Source organism: Corvus kubaryi, unplaced genomic scaffold (assembly GCF_017639235.1).
Source record: "Corvus kubaryi isolate FWS band 111438036 unplaced genomic scaffold, C.kubaryi_AGA036_p1.0 37382, whole genome shotgun sequence".
NCBI classification, from domain to species: Eukaryota; Metazoa; Chordata; class Aves; order Passeriformes; family Corvidae; genus Corvus; species Corvus kubaryi.
Window position 1 is genome coordinate 1,414,053 of NW_024581124.1, and position 17,857 is coordinate 1,431,909.

At 41.6% G+C, this 17,857-nt stretch overlaps 1 protein-coding gene across 9 annotated transcripts in view; it reads right to left on the reverse strand.

Moving 5' to 3' along the window:
* The window catches only part of ARVCF (ARVCF delta catenin family member), a 259,648-nt gene that overhangs the window by 159,885 nt on the left and 81,906 nt on the right, over positions 1 to 17,857 (reverse strand). For 7 of the 9 annotated variants that reach the window (XM_042034727.1, XM_042034729.1, XM_042034728.1 and 4 more), the window contains exons 2-3: positions 11,916 to 11,982; positions 328 to 429 (exon numbers count right to left, since the gene is read on the reverse strand). The gene's annotated coding sequence lies outside the window, so the exon portion shown is untranslated. Of the gene's footprint in view, positions 1 to 327; positions 430 to 11,915; positions 11,983 to 13,575; positions 13,599 to 17,857 lie in introns of those variants that run through there. The other 2 variants (XM_042034726.1, XM_042034736.1) reach the window with 2 other exon arrangements.

Sequence of the window (17,857 nt, forward strand, 5' to 3'; positions counted from 1 at the left end):
CAAGACCCCTCCAAGTCTACTCAGTCCTGCTCGCACAAGGTGTTTCTATGAGCATCAAGAAGCTCATTCATACTGCAGCTCAGCAGCTGTAGGAGCAAACACGAAGGCCTGTGAGTGTGCACGGAAACAGCAGCTTTGTGCTTCTCCAGGGAAGAAAACCAGCAGAATAAAAGCAAAAATGGGGCTTAAACAATCTATGGAACCGAAGCATAACACATGCCAATGACATTTTCAGCCTCAAGTGCCACAAGAGATGAGTAGCATAACATGACTGTTGCCCCCCATGCGACACCAGAAAACATGCAGAGAAAATTGAGCAATACACACCTAGTGAGGTACTGAAGTCTGATGGTTAGAGCTGCTGGGACATCACCCACTAAGACTAGAACAGGACAGACAAAGCAGGAGAGCAGCCTCAAGAAGAACCAGCTACAAGAGAGAGGAAAGAGAGACAGAGTTAGTTAATAAGGTATTACCTCTTCTGTATATAGTCAGCTCCCATGTTCTTCTCACTGTGTTGTAGAAATTATTTGTTACACTGTTTTCCTCCAAACTTGTAGTAAAAGAATGTCGTGGTTTGACACTGGCCCAATGCCAGGCACCCACAAGAGCCGCTCACTCACCCTCCCCTGCCACAACTGAGCAGAGGAGGGAGAAGGAAAAAAAAAAATTAAGGAACACTTAATGAGTGAGACAAGGACCGGGAGAAACACTCCAAAGGCGAAACAGGTTCAACTTAAGTTGCAAAGTGAATTTATCACTAACAGAAACAAAGGAGGATAATGAGAAGTAAAGTAAACCCTTAGTACACCTTTCACTCCCCAGCCCTCCCCTCCATCTTCTTGACAGCGCAGGGAGACAGGGCATGGGGGTTTGGTCAGTCCATCACCGAAATTTCCTTCCGCTGCTCCGGGAGAGGAGTCTTCCCCTGTGAGGCCGTGGGGTCCCTCCCATGGGAGACAGTTCTCCGTGAACTTCCCCGGCGTGGGTCCACTCTCAGGAGCAGCAGCCACACCGCCCCTGCTGCAGCGTGAGCCTCTCCCACAGGCACACAGCCCTCCCAAAACTGCTGCACCGGGGCTCTCTCTTTCCACAGGGTGCAGTGCTCCAAGGACAGGCTGCTCCAGCCTGGGAGCAAGGGCCCTCTCTCTCCACCGCGCCTTCCACTGGATCACAGCTTCCTCCAGGCACCCACCCACTCCGGCACAGGCACCTCCCTCACGGACTGTGGGTGGATCTCTGCATCCCCCTGGACCCATGGGCTGCAGGGGCACAGCTGCTTCACCATGGTCATTAGCACGGCCTGCAGAGGAATCTCGGCTCCAGCACCTGGAGCACCTCCTCCCCTCCTTCTTCACTGACATTGGTGTCTCCATGTTGTTTTCCCTCACATGTTCTCACCTCCTCCTCTTCTCTGACTAGAATCCAAAATCTTGTGACTTTGTTTTGATTTTCTTCTTAAATATGTCATCACAGAGGTGTTACCAACCTCTCTCATTGGCCCAGTTTTGGCCAGCAGCATGCCCATCTTCAGAGCCATCAGCCATTGGCTCTGCTGGACATGGTGGGAAGCTTCCAGCAGCTTCCTCACAGGAGCCATCTTTGTGGCACCCCTGCTACCCAAAACCAGGCCGTTCCAAACCAATACAAAGAAATAATATTCAGAGAAGCCAATCCTGAGACTCCTAAGGAATGAAACCCCACCCTGATTAATCTGATTTGTTATCAGTGATCAATACTTGCATGTTCCTGTGAGATTTACTGTTAATGTCCTAAATCAGGGAAAACTCTAGACTGGAAGGAATGTCTTGTAGATGATGGAATGTTGCAAAGCTGGATATTATAGCCAGGCAATTTAAAACACAAAAAGCTAACATGATGCTCTCAGAAATGAGAACTGTTATTTAGGCACACAACTTTAGGCCTCAGCCAGATGTACAAGCCCCAAACGGCTCAAGATCATTTCACAGATCCGTGTTAGAGAGCAGACATTGATTTTGAAAAGATGCACACAGCACAATAGCTTGTTCTCCCTGGCTGCATACGTACCTCTCTGATCCTGTATGAAACCGAAGCAAAAGAAGCTTTTGGGATATCAGGTCATCCGTGTAGCTCAGTAAATCCCTGATTTATTTTGTCTTAAAACATTTATCACTGAAACTTCTCTGGGTCAGCAGCTACCAACTTAGTCCCTGTTTTTGCTGAAGAATGTACAGAACAGAACCCATTTGGCATAGGCATGGTTCTGTGAGGCAGCACTGCCAGTCTTAAGCTACTACCACATCAAAAATGCTGCAACCACATGGCACAAAATGCAGAGGCAGTACAAACTCACACTGCTGGTTCAAATGTTTTAGAACATTTTCAGAGAGGAATGTTGCCCTGGCAGATTTTATGCTTGACCAGGTACTGTCTGCCTTCCTGAAGCCAGCATAAACACAATTTCTTGTGTTTCAGCCAAATTACCAGAAATATGATCCTTTCTTTGCATGGATCCAACCTCAAAGGGCACGGAACCATCATGCCAGAAAACTCATTTTTTCTTAAACTAACAGAAGTAAATTCTATGCTCAAAACTTATATATATATATAACAAAACTGTGCAAAGATATGCCCAAAGATGAAAGTCAGGAGGCAGAGTGAGAGAAAGACTAATTCTCAAGTAAATGACCAGAGGGAATAAATTAAACATAACTGAGTTTCTAAAGATAAAAGAGTAACACTCTGGAATTTTATATATATATATATATATATATATAAAATAACATGTAACACATTCCAAATAAACTGCTTCTCAGACCTTATGCTGAAATCTATCTTGAGCCTGGGTCCTCTTGCTGCTGTGGTTGACTGAGTTCTAATTTGACCCTTACGTGACAACCTCCATCAATGAATAGCAATGAGGAATTCACAAAGAAAGCTATTTCAATATAGTTCTCTGGTAGGCACAGAGAGACACACTGTGCTGCTGTCAAAAGAAACAACAAAAAAGCTGGTCAGGGTTTTTTTTGTTCCTTTGGACAGAGGCAGTCTGTGAAACAAGGTTTAAGCTAGGGAATGAACGAGGGCAGAGGAAATGGTAACAGGAGAACTCCTTGAGAAGGAACTTTGCATCTCAAGGACATTGCAATAAATGCTGCAGTAGACCACTTCCATTACTGCAGAAAAAAAAAGGTCAATGCGCAATATTTGAGCTTTTACATTAGTAGGAAATTTCATCTGATCATCCAGCAGGAAACATTCTGTATAAATAAATAAATAAATTCTGCAAATAAATTGATAAACTATGAACTGGGTTTAGCAACATCAAAAAAAGCATCCAAACATATGCTTGTAAAGGCAGTACGGTTCCACCACTTAACTCACTACAGAACTGGCTCTGGTCAGTAGCACTACAGCATCTCCAATCTTACCAAAATGATTCCCTCCATTTAAAAAGAAATAATTTAATTAACCTTTTAGTTAAAAGCACTGAAATCATATTGTAGTACCTCAGAAAAGATACAGTTCTCAGCAAAAAAAGAATACAGAACTTTCTTATATCCAATGCAAACTCTCTAAATATATTAATCAATGCATATTTAAATGACACCAGCCTTCTTTCTACAGCTTCCCTTTGATAAAGATTCCTCACTTCAGTGTTGGGGCCCTCCTGCCCTGCCATGTGGTCCTGGGAGAGGGGCCCTGGGTGGGAGGCATGGGGTTTCCCTGGCCCTGCTCAGCCTCGTTCCCCATTGGTTGGTTTGTGTTCCCCTGCCCCAGCAAGGACCCTCGGGTCCCGGGATTGAGCAGTTCCTCGGGAGAGCCCCGGCCATGCGGCTGGAGAAATAAACATCTCTGAAACATCTAGCAAGAATCAGTTCATATGTATTTCTTTTCCACAGGCCTTGTTGTCTGATATGCGTGTTGCAGTATCCACACGGTAACAAATGGTGGGTAATGCGAGCAGAACGATCCCCGATCCCTAAGGACAGCGACTGATTTGTGAGTAAACTCCGGATTTCTCTTTTTGTTTTGTTTTGCTGTTCCATCTCTAAACGATGGAGGAACCGTGGAAAGACTCTTGGCTCTCAGAGCCGCATATGGACATTTATCTTAAACTTGAAAAGATTCTTGAACAACGATTTGTAAATTTTAGCTTAATTCAAGCTCAAAAGTAACTGAAACATTTCCTTTCATGGTTGTTTAAGAACTTTTTCTATGTTTATTGGGATTTGATTCTTACCAAAGACTTTTGGAAGACCGTTTGGACACAGTTAATTTTTGAGTCAAAATATATGCCGATGGAAGAATATTTTCATGAATATTATTTAGTTACCGAGACTGTTGAGCAATGTCAGCTGTGTCCTGGCGAAGGGAAGCCTGGCGCAGGGACCGTGCGGCCCAGGCCACGTGCACCGAGCGCTCTGCGAGCAGCAGCGAGGCAGTTCCCGCGTGCGGGCGGAGCCACGCGAGCCGCAGTGTCGGTGGCGGAGCGAGGTGCGGCGGGAGCGGCGGGACCCGGCGGTGCCTGCCCAGCCCCGCGCAGCGCGTGGTGGAGCGAGCCCCGTGAACGCCCGACCGAGAGGGGCGGCGTGCGGGCGGCAGCTGGCGGCAGTGGCGGTAGAACGGAGCCGCGCCCAGCCGAGATGCGCGCTGGAGCAGAGCGCGGGGGGGTTGTCGCTCGGGAACCCAGCCAAGACATGGGCATGGCCCCAGGCAGCGGCAGCGCAGCTGAGAGCAGAGGCAGTGGCACGTGGGGAGCTGAGCGGCACGGCCTGGCCCAGCCCACGCGGCCCCGAATGCAACCCCGGGAAGAGCACGCAGGCACGAGCAGCCCCGACGGCCCCCGCAGCACTGACAGCCCCGGCAATTCCAACACGGGAGCGAACGAAAGCGAAAGACGAAAGCAAAAATGCAGCGAGACAGAAAACAGCAACCACTCGAAAAAAGGAAAAAATCACTGTAGCTAAGGTTTTAGGAATAGTAAAATGGTATAATATTAAACAAAATTATGGTTTTATAACAAGATGTGATAACCAAGAAGACATATTTGTTCATAGAGCTGCTATTAAAAAGAATAACCCTGAAAAATGCATCCCAAGCTTGGGAGATAGAGAGGTGGTGGAGTTCAAAATTGTGCAAGGTAGAGAAGGGTTACAAGCATCGCAGGTCACTGGGCCTGATGGTGTTCCTGTAAAAGGCAGTATATATCCTAAAAATCGTAGTCATGTTAGACAGTATCTCCATTATAAGCCCACCCTACAGTCTCCCTTTCCTAATCCCACCTTTCCCTTTTATCCTATATCCTATTACCCCCAGTGTCTTCCCAATCCGTTTTTTCACCCATGGTTTCCCTCACAAAACCATGCCTTTACCAATTGTTTCCCCAAAAATCCCTTTCCAATGCCAAGTGGGGGATGAAGAGGGGGAGGGAAGAAATTAACTATTGTTGTTTAGAGTTCCAACATGTACAAATGGAAGAAACCCTCTCCTGCCTCAGTTTCCGCACAAAGCATGCCCGGAGAGTCCTGTCTCCCTTCTGTCAGCCCTAAGATGTTCCACAGAATCTGTTTGGACATTTAAAGACTCAGGAGGGTGGCTTGTTTTGTTTTGAAGCTGTTCTTGTTATCTTTATCCAGTTGTTTTCAATGTTAAGTTTTACATCTCCTTTTGTTAAAAATAAACGGGTGAAATGTCGGGGTCCCGACCCCTGCCATGGAGCCCTGGGAGAGGGGCCCTGAGGGGACAGACATGGGGTTTCGCTGCCCCTGGTCATTGTTGTGGTTGTTTTGTGTTGTTTTGTGTTCCCCTGCGCGGCCAAGGACCCTCGGTCCCGGGATTGAGCAGTTCCTCGGCAGAGCCCCGGCCGTGCGGCTGGGAAACTAAACATCTCTGAAACATCTAGCAAGAATCTGTCCATAGATATTGTTTTCCACAGGCCTCGTTGTTTGATATGCGTGTTGCAGTTTCCACACTGTAACACTTCAGCACTTTGCTACTAGAGTTTTTCAGGTTTCTCTTCCAAAATTTCATAGAGTGTTTTCAGAGCTTGCTGATACAGTGTGTCTACATAGCTTTAATTATACTGTAGCTCTCTTTCCCCAGTAAGGTAAATTTCAACTGCTATACTGTACTTCCAAATGGAAAGGAAAATAAATTATGGAAATACAGAACATCTTCCTCAGAACTGCATATATATAATAGCATAAATTATTCAGTTTAATGCTCTAAAGTTCAAACTGAAATATTTTTATGAGGACAATTTTTAAAGTAAATGCTTTAGCCTATGGCTACTTTTACCCAAGGTAAAAAAAAAAGCCATTTCTTCCTAAAATTTGTCATTTATAGACCAGAATAGCAAAGACAACTTTCTGAAGCAGAGCTCTTGCTCTCTGGGACCCAAGGACTTGTCCACACTAAGTAAGCTGAACTCTTCCATTAGAGCACTCATTATGCCACACTTCCTTCAGAGATCAGTGTTTGTGTTAATTAAGGATAAAACAGCACAGCAAAATTGCAGCATATTACTTCACACCTACTAAGTGTCTACACTAAGGTTTAATGGGGTATGTGATAGTCTATAAATTCACACTGTGCACTGTAAATTCTCTACGTAAACAAACTCCCCAAATATTTCGAAACGAGTGTCTAGGTGGAATAGTTTTTGTAAAAATCTTGTAAATATCAAAAGACTGAACAAGACAGAGATGGTTTCTCATGGAAAAAATCAGAATATTTTGATTATTTCAGCAATTCTATTTGTTTAACACTATACCTTATAATAATCAGACCCATGTTTACATATCACCAGAAACTTTTATATTTCCCTTTACAGTTTTTGTTTTTCTATAGAAATAAAATGCAACTTGAAAGTCAAAGCTAGAATGAACAAGATCATACTTTGCAATCTCTCTCGGACTATGAATAGTAAATTTGCTGCATCTCAAGCCTCTGACACCTTTTCTTCTGCCTTGGAACTTGCCAAACATGATTGCTACCAGCCTGATTAGTTCATAGGCCGATCACTTTTACACCTCAAAACACATGTCCTTGCATACTAAAGCTGCTGTGTGCCATTGATTTTTCAAAGGTCTCCCCCACTGAAATCAATAAGGAGCTCTGCTTAAAAATGGATTGCACTTTGTGGTCCTTTTCTGACTTGTGGATATCCAGGCTTCCAAGTATTCTCACAGCTGTCTTTAGCAGCAGCTCCATGTCCCCCACTTCCTCTGACCCCAATCTGATCCTAACCCACATCAACAGACCCTTCGGCCACTGATCACAGCGAGCAGAAACAGACAACAGAAAATCCCACCACAACCATTTCACTGGATTCATTGGAATAATGTCTTCCAAGAGGCAAAGGAAAACCCCTCCAACAGCCTATGCGACTGTTAAATAGCATCAGGCCTTCAATTAACCATGGGAAGATGTAACATTTTCAACAGAAATGACTTCCTTACTGTAGAGCCTCCCTTGTGAGCAGAGCCACCCAAAATCAATACATCTGTTCTCAGAACAGGGCTATTTCAATGAGAAAGGGAAAAAGATAAAGATTAAAAGCAGCACAGTTCGTAACTCCGCTTCCTCCCTTCTTTCCCATGAATTTTAAAGCTTGACTTCATTAATCTACAATCCAATTTGGCCACAAATAAGCCAAACACATAAACACCCTGTTATAACCTCATGCAGTTACTTCCACAGAACACTTACAAGATTTCACTAGACAATATACAAGAATCCTCATTTTCTTGGCTCTTAGGTAAAAGGGCTTCCATTTTAAGAGAAAGGCTACTGCCAGGAATGTGACTGAAACTGGCTCTATGTGGGGAACTACAGCTGAGAACAGCCCTCTATTTATGAGCATTAAATCTCTACAAAACGCAGGAACAAGAGTCAGTGGGCCGGCAGCAGTTCCCAAAGCCAGGCCAGTTTGTCATGGGTGAAACAGAGTAACTGAAATATTACAGCAAGGCTGGAAAATCCTGTAGAAGCTCATAACAACTCTTTCATAAAAGATACTATTGTGCTATCAACAAGCAGATAATAACAAAATGGCAAGCAACAAAGCTGAGGTCAGCTTTGCAGTCAGGCACCCCAACAGTTTCACCCATCCCAAACACTCCCGGAAGGCATCAGGCAGCGTGTTCAGGCAGCATATTCAAACTAAGAGCCATTAGGTAGAAAACTGTCCTTTCACTACACATTTGGAGTGGAAAAAATCCAACTGCTGACCCCACAGAACAGTGAGTGTTTAAGCTCAGCAACAGATGTGTCAAATGACTTATCCCAACCATGACGAGTTAATTGATGCTATAAATAGCACTCTGCAGACAGAAAAAAAAACCCCACTTAATTCTAGTATCCAAAGAACACAGTCTAGCTCTGCTTATCAGTAAAACTATTTTCCTTTAAAGAAGTGGGCTTGGATGTTTTACATGTAGATTAGCACAGAGAGATAATTTGATTTCAGGATACTGAGAGATTTCCTTCCTTGTATGTTTCAGAAGAACAGGGCTGCATGCAGCTAAATGAGATCCACAGATTACAGTAGAAGAAAGGCCAATAAAACTGCACAGCTACATTCCGGGGTAATAACAAATGCTTTTTAATTCTAGGGCTCCAGTCTCGGGGTTTATGAGGGCATTTCCAATTACTACTTCTAAGATTAATGCAAGTAAGTGCATAAAATAGAAACAGATTTTTTAACCCATCTGAATCAAATACTTAGTATCTCCCACAGCATTTTATACCAATAAATGAACTGGTATTGCTAAGAAGAAAATTCACAGGTCTGAAGTGTTGTCTGAAGTGTTCAGAGCGAGCCTCTTGCCTGTGGTTTTCACCTGCTTTCAGGAGAAAACAAAACCAAAACCCTTCAGCTGTTTTCCAGAACATGGGTCTTGTTTACCTCTCACAGCCACATGTAGGGGATTGTGCGGCTGCTCCATTGCTCCACCAGAGAACTGAAAACATCAGTATAAACAGGAAAGAACATCATGTCAATGTTAGTGTATAATTCTCGAAGCTACTAAATCAAATTAATTTCATTAGCTGCATACCAACCAATCTTACTGCATTACTCTCCCATATTTCAACCTCCCTCATTAAAAACAATCAGATTTCCACCTTCTGTTGCTTTAAACCAGGAACAGTATCAATGAAGAGATTAAAGCAATACAAAGACAGAAGAAACAGAGTAAGGCCCACTGGCTTTAATTCTCTCCAGTAACATTTAGAATGACATCTCTGTCATTCTAAATCCAGGATTTTTTTCACCAAGCTACGTTTGGAAGCCTGAGGCACTAAGTAAATCTACTCTGTTTAGATCTAAACTATTGATCTGCTTTCTGCAATGGCATGTGCAGAGCACACCCTTCACTGTTTCAACATCTGTAAATTTAAAATGCAATCCAAGTTCATTTTACCCTTGTAAGTTTAGGATGCAATCCAAGTTTGTGCTGATTAATACCACAGCTTTTTAGTATTACAAGGCAAACATGCATTTGAGAACTAATAAATAATTTCTGAGCAAAATAAAAGTATTTAACTCATCTGCTGTCTTGAATAATCATTCAGTTCATGCATAAACATAAAGACAGGAAAAACAGACACATTTTAATGAAAGTCTTGGAGCAAGTCATCGTTCCGTATGATAGATCTATGCATGTAACATCTCTCAACAGAATAATCTTTGTTACGCACTGCAAAAAGATGCTGCTCCAGAGGTGGTGCCTGGTTGAGGGGCAGAAGCATTGCCACAAGAACTGCCAGTTCAACTCTCCTGTTTCCAGGTGCAAGGTGTTGCTGAATTTTCAAGGCAGAAATCCTTATCCCTGAGAAGCATTTCCTATTCTATTAGCCAAGCATACTGGGTTCTGTGGGGTTAAACTGACAGCCAAAGTAGCCCTCAGAGAATAGTATTCAGGACGTGCCTGGTTCATATCCCTGGGCAAATCAGGATGCCATAGTAACCCCATTGATTAGTCCAGACTCAAGCGTTCCTTACTCATTTAGGTCTTCCCTTGCACACAGCAGAAATGCGGTGCTGTGCTTGCACTGCCAAGTGTTACAGCCATACACTGATCAAAACTTGTTTCTACTACGTCACTGCAAGTATCAATTTTCATGACTAAGATTCACATCTTTATTACAAGAGCTTTTTATTCACTGGTTTGTGGTTCTATCAGAATTTAAATATTTGGGCTGCCAGCAAAGCACAGGGATGTGGTGTCCAGGCTGCTCCGCAGGTGGTGAGAGCCTGGCACAGGTCACCACAACCTTGGGCTGGCAACTCACCAACACCATACCGGACCTCTCTGGATCCCCCCTTCTCCCCATCCCTCCTTCCCTGCATGGGAAATCTCTTCTGAATCTGACCTTCTCATAAACCTCCATTTCAACTGGACAACTACCACATTTAAATGACGTGTTCTGTGCTGAGGTTGACCCTGACCTGAAAATCAGAAGGAATTGGGGAAAATATTGGATTTAGGGGGTCAGTATCAATTGTCTTTTGGACAAATCCTTTCCTTCCAGATAGCTATAGTTAAGACTCTGATCTCACCCATTCCAAGCCTATCCTACATTTTTATCTTTGACTAAATCTTAATGCTTTTTGTAGTTTATATCCCCCATCAAGAATATTCCTATTTCCAAGAACAAACTTATCACTAGTGCTTAATTACAGTTATTTGGAAGCAGAAGTATTTCTTCCAAATCACTGAAGATCTGCTCCAAGAAACAACTTTCTATTCAAACATCCCTTTTTAATAACCATCCTGCTGATAACTGCTGAGTGGGAAAAATAACAATTTTGCTTTAACTTTCTAACCACTTCAAATGTTTAAAGCAAATTCTCTCTATTACATTAAAATTAAAATCCTGCACTGTATAAATAGGAATACCTTTCAGCTATAATAAACACTTCTAACTCATTTCATTAAGACTGTGAAAGTAACAGAGGTAAGTCCGAAACAATTCAGACAGTAAATACAACGTAAACTCTGCTGAGAATCTTCCCTGCAAACTGCTTTGAAACTTTAAAGGGGCTATTTATTTTCAATAAAACGTTTTGGTTTGACATATATAAAAGGAAATATGTTTAATCTAAAAACAATCAAATGAAAATGGAAAAAACTTTATAAAAATCAGTAACATGATACGTGTTATTCAGAGGATTATTTTCAAGGAATGCTTGGCTAAAACTATAATCCACCTACACGGAGAGAAATAAAGCAGTACACAGAAGGGAGCAATATTTCAGGAAAATAAACAAGAGTACTTTAATATTTAATCCCATTATTCACTTTCAAGTTCCCAGATTTAAAACAGATACACCAAAGTATTGAGGTGAATTCAGAGCAGCTGAAAATATTTATGGTCATCCTCGAAGTGACCAGAGAATTGACCTTTTGATTCCAGAAAGGCTAAGATACAGCTGGCAGGGAGAGTATGGAGAGAGGAAGAGACATCCTAAGAGTCTGACCCTTACTGCCTGTAGCAAGAAGTCCCACAGTTGAGAGACATGCCCTGCTCTGTCAGGGTTAGAATGAAGCTAAACAAGTATTTCCATGGTAATAGGAAAAGGGAGACATGGATCAGAGATGGCACAAAAGAGAAAACTGCCATCCCTGTTTCCCTCAGCTGCACTTGCATTTTACCCCTGCCCCTGCCTTGGCTCTGGACACAACGATGGCAGAGGGTCTTGTCCTAGTTCCAGTTGTAAGAGCTATCATAGGTATTCCCTTCTTTCTGCTCCTCAAGCATTCTACCACTATGTTAAACAAATTGTAGCTGGTCCTCAATAGCACGCAAACGAAGGAATTTCTGAGAGGTGTAAAGACAATTTAATAGAAGGACAATGATTTAAGAACACACATAATGAAACAGTAACAAGACACTCAAGAGACTCAGCTGCAGAAACACAGTACCTTTTATAATGTTTCTTTCTTGTAGCAGCTTTTAAGATGGAAATTCTCCCTTGGTTCGATAATAACTCTGTAAGAGAAACAAAGAAAATAACAAGGATCTTTATTCCATCTGGGGAAACTAGGAAGAGGGGATTATTTTTAAATAACTGATAGCATTTATATAATACTGTGGAAGTCTATTAGTTGTATCTCTCCTTGGTTCCCCTTCCTGAGTCATGCTGGTTTACAAAAAAGCATTAGCTCTGGAATCTATTCCACCATCACCTGAAATCCCAAGAAAATCCCACAGAACTGGAGTATTGAAAGTGAACTCCATCAAAAGATCCTCTTGATTTCTGTCCCAGTGCCACTCATATGTGCATATATCACACATTCCTGAACTTAAAATTAAGCCAATATGTATTTAATTCCCCATTAATTCCTAGATTTAAAAGCAAAAATGTTTCCCTCATAAGCAAACACCACAGCATTTTCAGTCACCCAGGTCTAAATGCCATCTAGTGGCTCTAAAAATTGTCAACTGTGGCTCCCCAGATACATCTCATCCTGTTTGACTTTTTTTCTTCTAACAGCAGGAAATAAAGAGAAATTAGGGCAGGAAATTCACCAGAAGGAACTCAACGTTTTTCAATATCTCATTTTTTGTTAGAGCTTCATGCAGCATTCCCATTACAGCATTTCCTATCCCAGCAATTGCTCAAAGTTAACCAGCAGGATCCTTTGTCTTGGCTTCCCACTCTCCTGCTCTCTTTCTGAGATCAAGAACATTTCAGGCAGTTGATTCCTGAAGATCACCCTTGCTGGCTTTCTCACTCAGGTAAAGTTTATCCAAAAACCAGGTATGCCACGACCCTTCCATGACACATGGCTCCATCACTAGATCCTTCCTCACTGCTCCTCCTTTGCCTGGAAGGCACAGGCAGGCCAAATAAACATGTGAGTGGTAAGTAAGGAAAAACACTTGAATCCTGCAGACTCAGTGTAACCACAGAGGTGCTAAAAGAAAATTCTACATCTCTGATGTAAGAAGAGAGGCTTCTTTGAAGCCTAATTTCTTTTAGCTTTTGTCACATAACAAGAATATGACTATCTCCTCTAAGTAAGCTATTTTTATTTATTAAAATATTCTCCATTTTTAAGCCAGAAATAAATAATGATTTACAATTAATGTCACCTGGAATAGACAAAAACTACTGGAAAAAAATACTTCCCTTGATTTTTCTTTCCTCCTTTTTCACCTGTATTTTTCTTGGTTTTGATTCAGAGTCAAGAAGACAAGCTGCCTAAGGCTTGGGACATCCAGGGTAAGACCCAGTCCCACTACAGCATTCGTGTTCAGCTGTGGGTTGTTGAATATTTTTTTATCATATAACCTGGGAATAAAGTGCATTTGCCTACTTCACAAGATCTCAAAAATATGAATATAAACCATCAGAGCTCTTATATACACCCACACTATTACTGGTGGTCTTCTAGTGATAATCACATCTGTATACCCTTAAATTTAGCATTGATTACCAAGAAAAAACTACTTGTCTTTTCAATACAAACTTACATGTTCATTTTAGTCTTTGGGCAGGGTATTTGGCAAACCAGAGACAATCCCTAACATGCTGTGTGGGTTATGGCAAACACCTGGATCAGATAAGGCCGTGTTCACCTGGGCTCAGTCCAGCTGCCAGTGGGAGTGTTGGTTTATATCAGCTGATGCCAGCTCAGAGTTTCAGCCCCAAATCCTGGGAAGCCTGGAGCTTGCTGAGGCTCATGGCTATCCTGCAAAGTCCCCTCTTCAGCCCTTGGTGCTGCCCATTTGATAACATGTCCTGTGGGGAGAGGGGGGAAAACCAACCAGCTTGGACAGCATGACATTTAATAAAACACCTTTATTTCATTACAAAAATGCTGCTTCATTCTAGTGATATACTTTTATTGCTGATTTTAATCAAGTATCTTACAGCTCTCAAATGGGAAAGGTGAAGAAAAACCTGTAATGCCTTTTCAGATTGCTTGTTATCTCTCTCTTGTAACTAATTACCCCAGTCTCACTGTTGAAGACTGAGCGGTTTTATGATTGCTTGCCAACAAATGACTAAAAAAAAAAGAAATTAGACAATTAGTCTCTAGCTATAGTAACTAATTAAGATAAATATTTTCAGAACAAAGAACTTAACAGAACATCAAGGCACTGACACTGCAAAAATGTCTGGGAAAGTAAATCATGTATCAGCAAACCATGTCTTGCCAGTCAGCAAGTTCCACAACTGCATCCCAACCACACTTCATTCTTATCCTACTCCAGTGAACATAATTAGTTATTAAAGCTTTTCTAACATAATGAGAATGTGAGCAGCTTATTGGACTGCAGGAAGACTTAGGGACAAATTTTGATTCTGCACCATTGCAAATGTGTGCAAACAGCATGATGGAAAGTACTGTAGCAACCTATTCTACCATTCCTTTTTCCTAATGCCTTATTTCGTATCATCAGCTATGCCTGGACTGTGCTGGTAATCCATTCCTCCCATCTTCTCGGCCCCTTACTCAAAAGGCTTCAGAGCATGTACCCAAGCTCTTGAAAACACACGCTTTCAGTCAGTGTGAGGAGCAGCCTTCAGCCAGGTACAGGCTGGGTAACTCCACTGGACTGCCTGGCCCTTGGCTCACACTCTGGCAGTCTGAGTGTCAGTGACACGGAGCCAGCGTGACACAAACCAGGGCTGGAACACGTTCCGGGGCACGGAGTGGATCCCTCGCCTCTGCACAGAAACTGGTGACATTAACACTGCCAAGTGTGAGGCAAGCAGGCAGTGTAGTCCAAAATAAATGAGATGGACAAGCAGACTGCTTTTCAATTCAGCTGCAATACTACTATAAGAACACACTGCAAACCCTTGCCCAGGGCATGAATGGAAAGCCTTTACCTTTGGCTCTGTCACTCAAACGACCTTCTCTCTGACATTTCTGGCATTAAAATAACTAATAAAGAATTTGGATGATGTAATTTATTTGGTACCAGAAAAATTACCTGCAGGCCCATGGCTCTAGCCCTCGCTGCTCACTTACAACCTCAAATCAGCCTCAAGGAACTAATGTTTCCCCTTACAGCAGTGGATTGCAGTCAGCACAACTTCACTTGCCAACAGCTACCCCAATAGGAAAGAGACCAGTGGAAAAGAGCTCACTTACTCCCAAATTAATTTGTCTGTCCATGTTTTTTTTTTATTGATTGCAACAAGCTGATACCCTCCAATTGTATGTTTTCCTTGGCAAGAGCTCTGTCACAGATAACTCACCAGAAGTTTGGGAAGAGCTGAACAGAGATCTCCGAACTGTATTTTGCATATGCTGTGATTTACTTAACCAAGAGACAAGGAGGTGGAAAGAAAGAATTTTCTTCCTTCACCTTACATCTTCATTTGCTAAACTGCTATTTTATTTCACAAAGAAATGTAGGGTATTCTGACTGACAGCACAGTTCTGCTTTTATGTAAGGTATCAGATGGCAAACATGAGGTAGCTACATTACACAACTCAGTGTGTGGGTATATGCTCTGTCACAACTTGCATCAAAACATATGAAACAGTCATGGGAAGTGAGGTTTCTCATCTTAAAGATGTGATACAAACATAATGAACAGCAGCCACCCCGCACACTCATTACAAATCTTTCCATCAAAAGAGGTGGACTTTAAGCTGTTTGATATTTTAATATTTACACTCAATTATCTCTAGAAATTTATTTAAAACAGTACTATTTTTGTGTTACTTAGGAGCTCTGAGTTCCCTTAGAAACTCCTACTCATTCTTAATTATAGTGTAAATCAGCATGTTAACATCAAGCGAGCAACCACTAACTAAAGCAGCTGATACAAATGCAGACAAAGTTCGGACAGAAGTAGTGGCAAAATGCCCAGAAAGTTCCAAACCCCCTCTGAACAGCTCAGCCAATGTGGAGAGATACACAGACCTTTCAAAAGAGAGGCGCTGGGTAATAGCAGTTATTGCCAGTAAATTTTATATAAATAATATAAAAGCAGTAAAGAGCCCATGCATCAGTACACAGACATGTCACAGATAAGAACTGTGGCTTTTTAAAATGTCAGGACTGAAAATGTACAACAGCCTATAAAAGTCACTCAAGTCATTACTTGCTACCAGTGAAGTAAATCATTTATTAAAGAAACAACAGCTGAACTTACTCTGCCAAACCAGGGGCACCTATTTCCTCTGCTGTGTTACTGTGTTGATAAAGACATGACATATTAAAAAAAAATGTATGAAATACAGAACTACAAAAGCCAATGTACAGTCATTCACTTCACTGTGCTATGATACAAGCAAAATTAAAGCTAATCCTTTCTTCTGAAGGAAATATCACAGACTTCTGTGCATTTGGTAAATTAATATTTATAAGAAGCCCAGACAGTTTAGTGTTTTTAATACAGGACTAAGATTTCCTCCTGAACATCAAACAGAGAAGTTGCACTAAAACAGCAGTTTCTTTATTGCAACAAACTAAATGACAGTATTTCCAAGATTTGCTTTCCATCATGTCATTCTGATCAGCAACTGTGTACAACTGGGACATTTGCAAAATCCACCAAGTAGCCGTGAATTATACATTCCTAACTCTTTAAAGTTAACACATAATAATCTTCTTATCAAGAGCCTGCTGACAGCTGCCAGTGCTACGTTCCTAATAACCCTCATTACAGATATCTAGGAATGGAAAAACATGGTATACATGGTCTAGTACCACAAGGGTGCACATATATATGTAATAAGTGAGACTTTACCAACAGCATTGTTTCAAGAACTTACATAGCAATAAAACTGTAACTGAACACCTTTTATTGAAAAATGTAATTTAAAATTTTACAGCCTAATATGCGTAGGAATTCATCACAATTAAATTAAAATGCAACACTTGATCACTTTTAATGAAAATTTTGAGAGGAATTCTGTTATATTACATGCTAACATGGAGTTTCATTTAATTTAGATGATGAATTATCTAATTTTGTTTTCTGGTATACTAAGGGTATCTAAATTGAACTTGATAGCATTCACGGGGTAACCAAAGTCACCTTTTCTGTATTACAGAAAGAGGATAAATTTATTCATTTAGATGGGAGGCAAAGGTGATCTTCCAAAATTCTATAATGAAATGTAATCTTGGAAAAAGAAGGATAAAAAAATTAATCCTGGTTTTAGTAATAATACATTAGTGCCAGTAAAGTTCACAACAACTGTGGGAAACTGGCTGAAGATGTTTATATTCTCCATGGTAGAAATTCCTCTCTCAAGCAAGCCAGACCCAGTCCTGTAACCATGAAGTTAAGGGAGTGAACTTTCCAAAGTAAGCTGGAATTTTTAGAAAAATCTTTGTTCACAATTTTAATTCAAAAAGGAAAACTGCAGTTTGCAATCAATATCCTACTGTACTCATACAGCACAGATTAGCTGCTGTAACACAGCAGAGTGCTGTCCCAGTTTCACTGGGATGACAATAACCAGCAGCACTGTGCAGTCAGCACCATCAGATGTTCCTGTGGTGCTCTGACAGTGTTCTGGCGTGTTCATGATGCTGCACTCACTGCCCATGGCCAACATCTTCTGCCCTGGCAATTACACTGGCAAGGGTTCAACTCAAAACAAAAGCAGCTACCAGATATTTCGTCAAGCTAGGAAATTTCTTACCAAAAATATGTACTTGAAAAATGTCCAGTTCTTTCTGTGCCCAAACGGAAGAAGAAAATCAGCCTAAGTGAAAGCTTAACTAACAATATTTTGTGAATAAAATTATAGGGTAGCCTAGCTTAAGAACTCTGTTTTCCTGATAAATTTGCATTACTGCAGATAAATCTGAACACTCTTAATAGTCTAAGCTGACCGCTAGAATACTTCATGCAGTCATTACTAGACCAGCACCTAATCCTGTA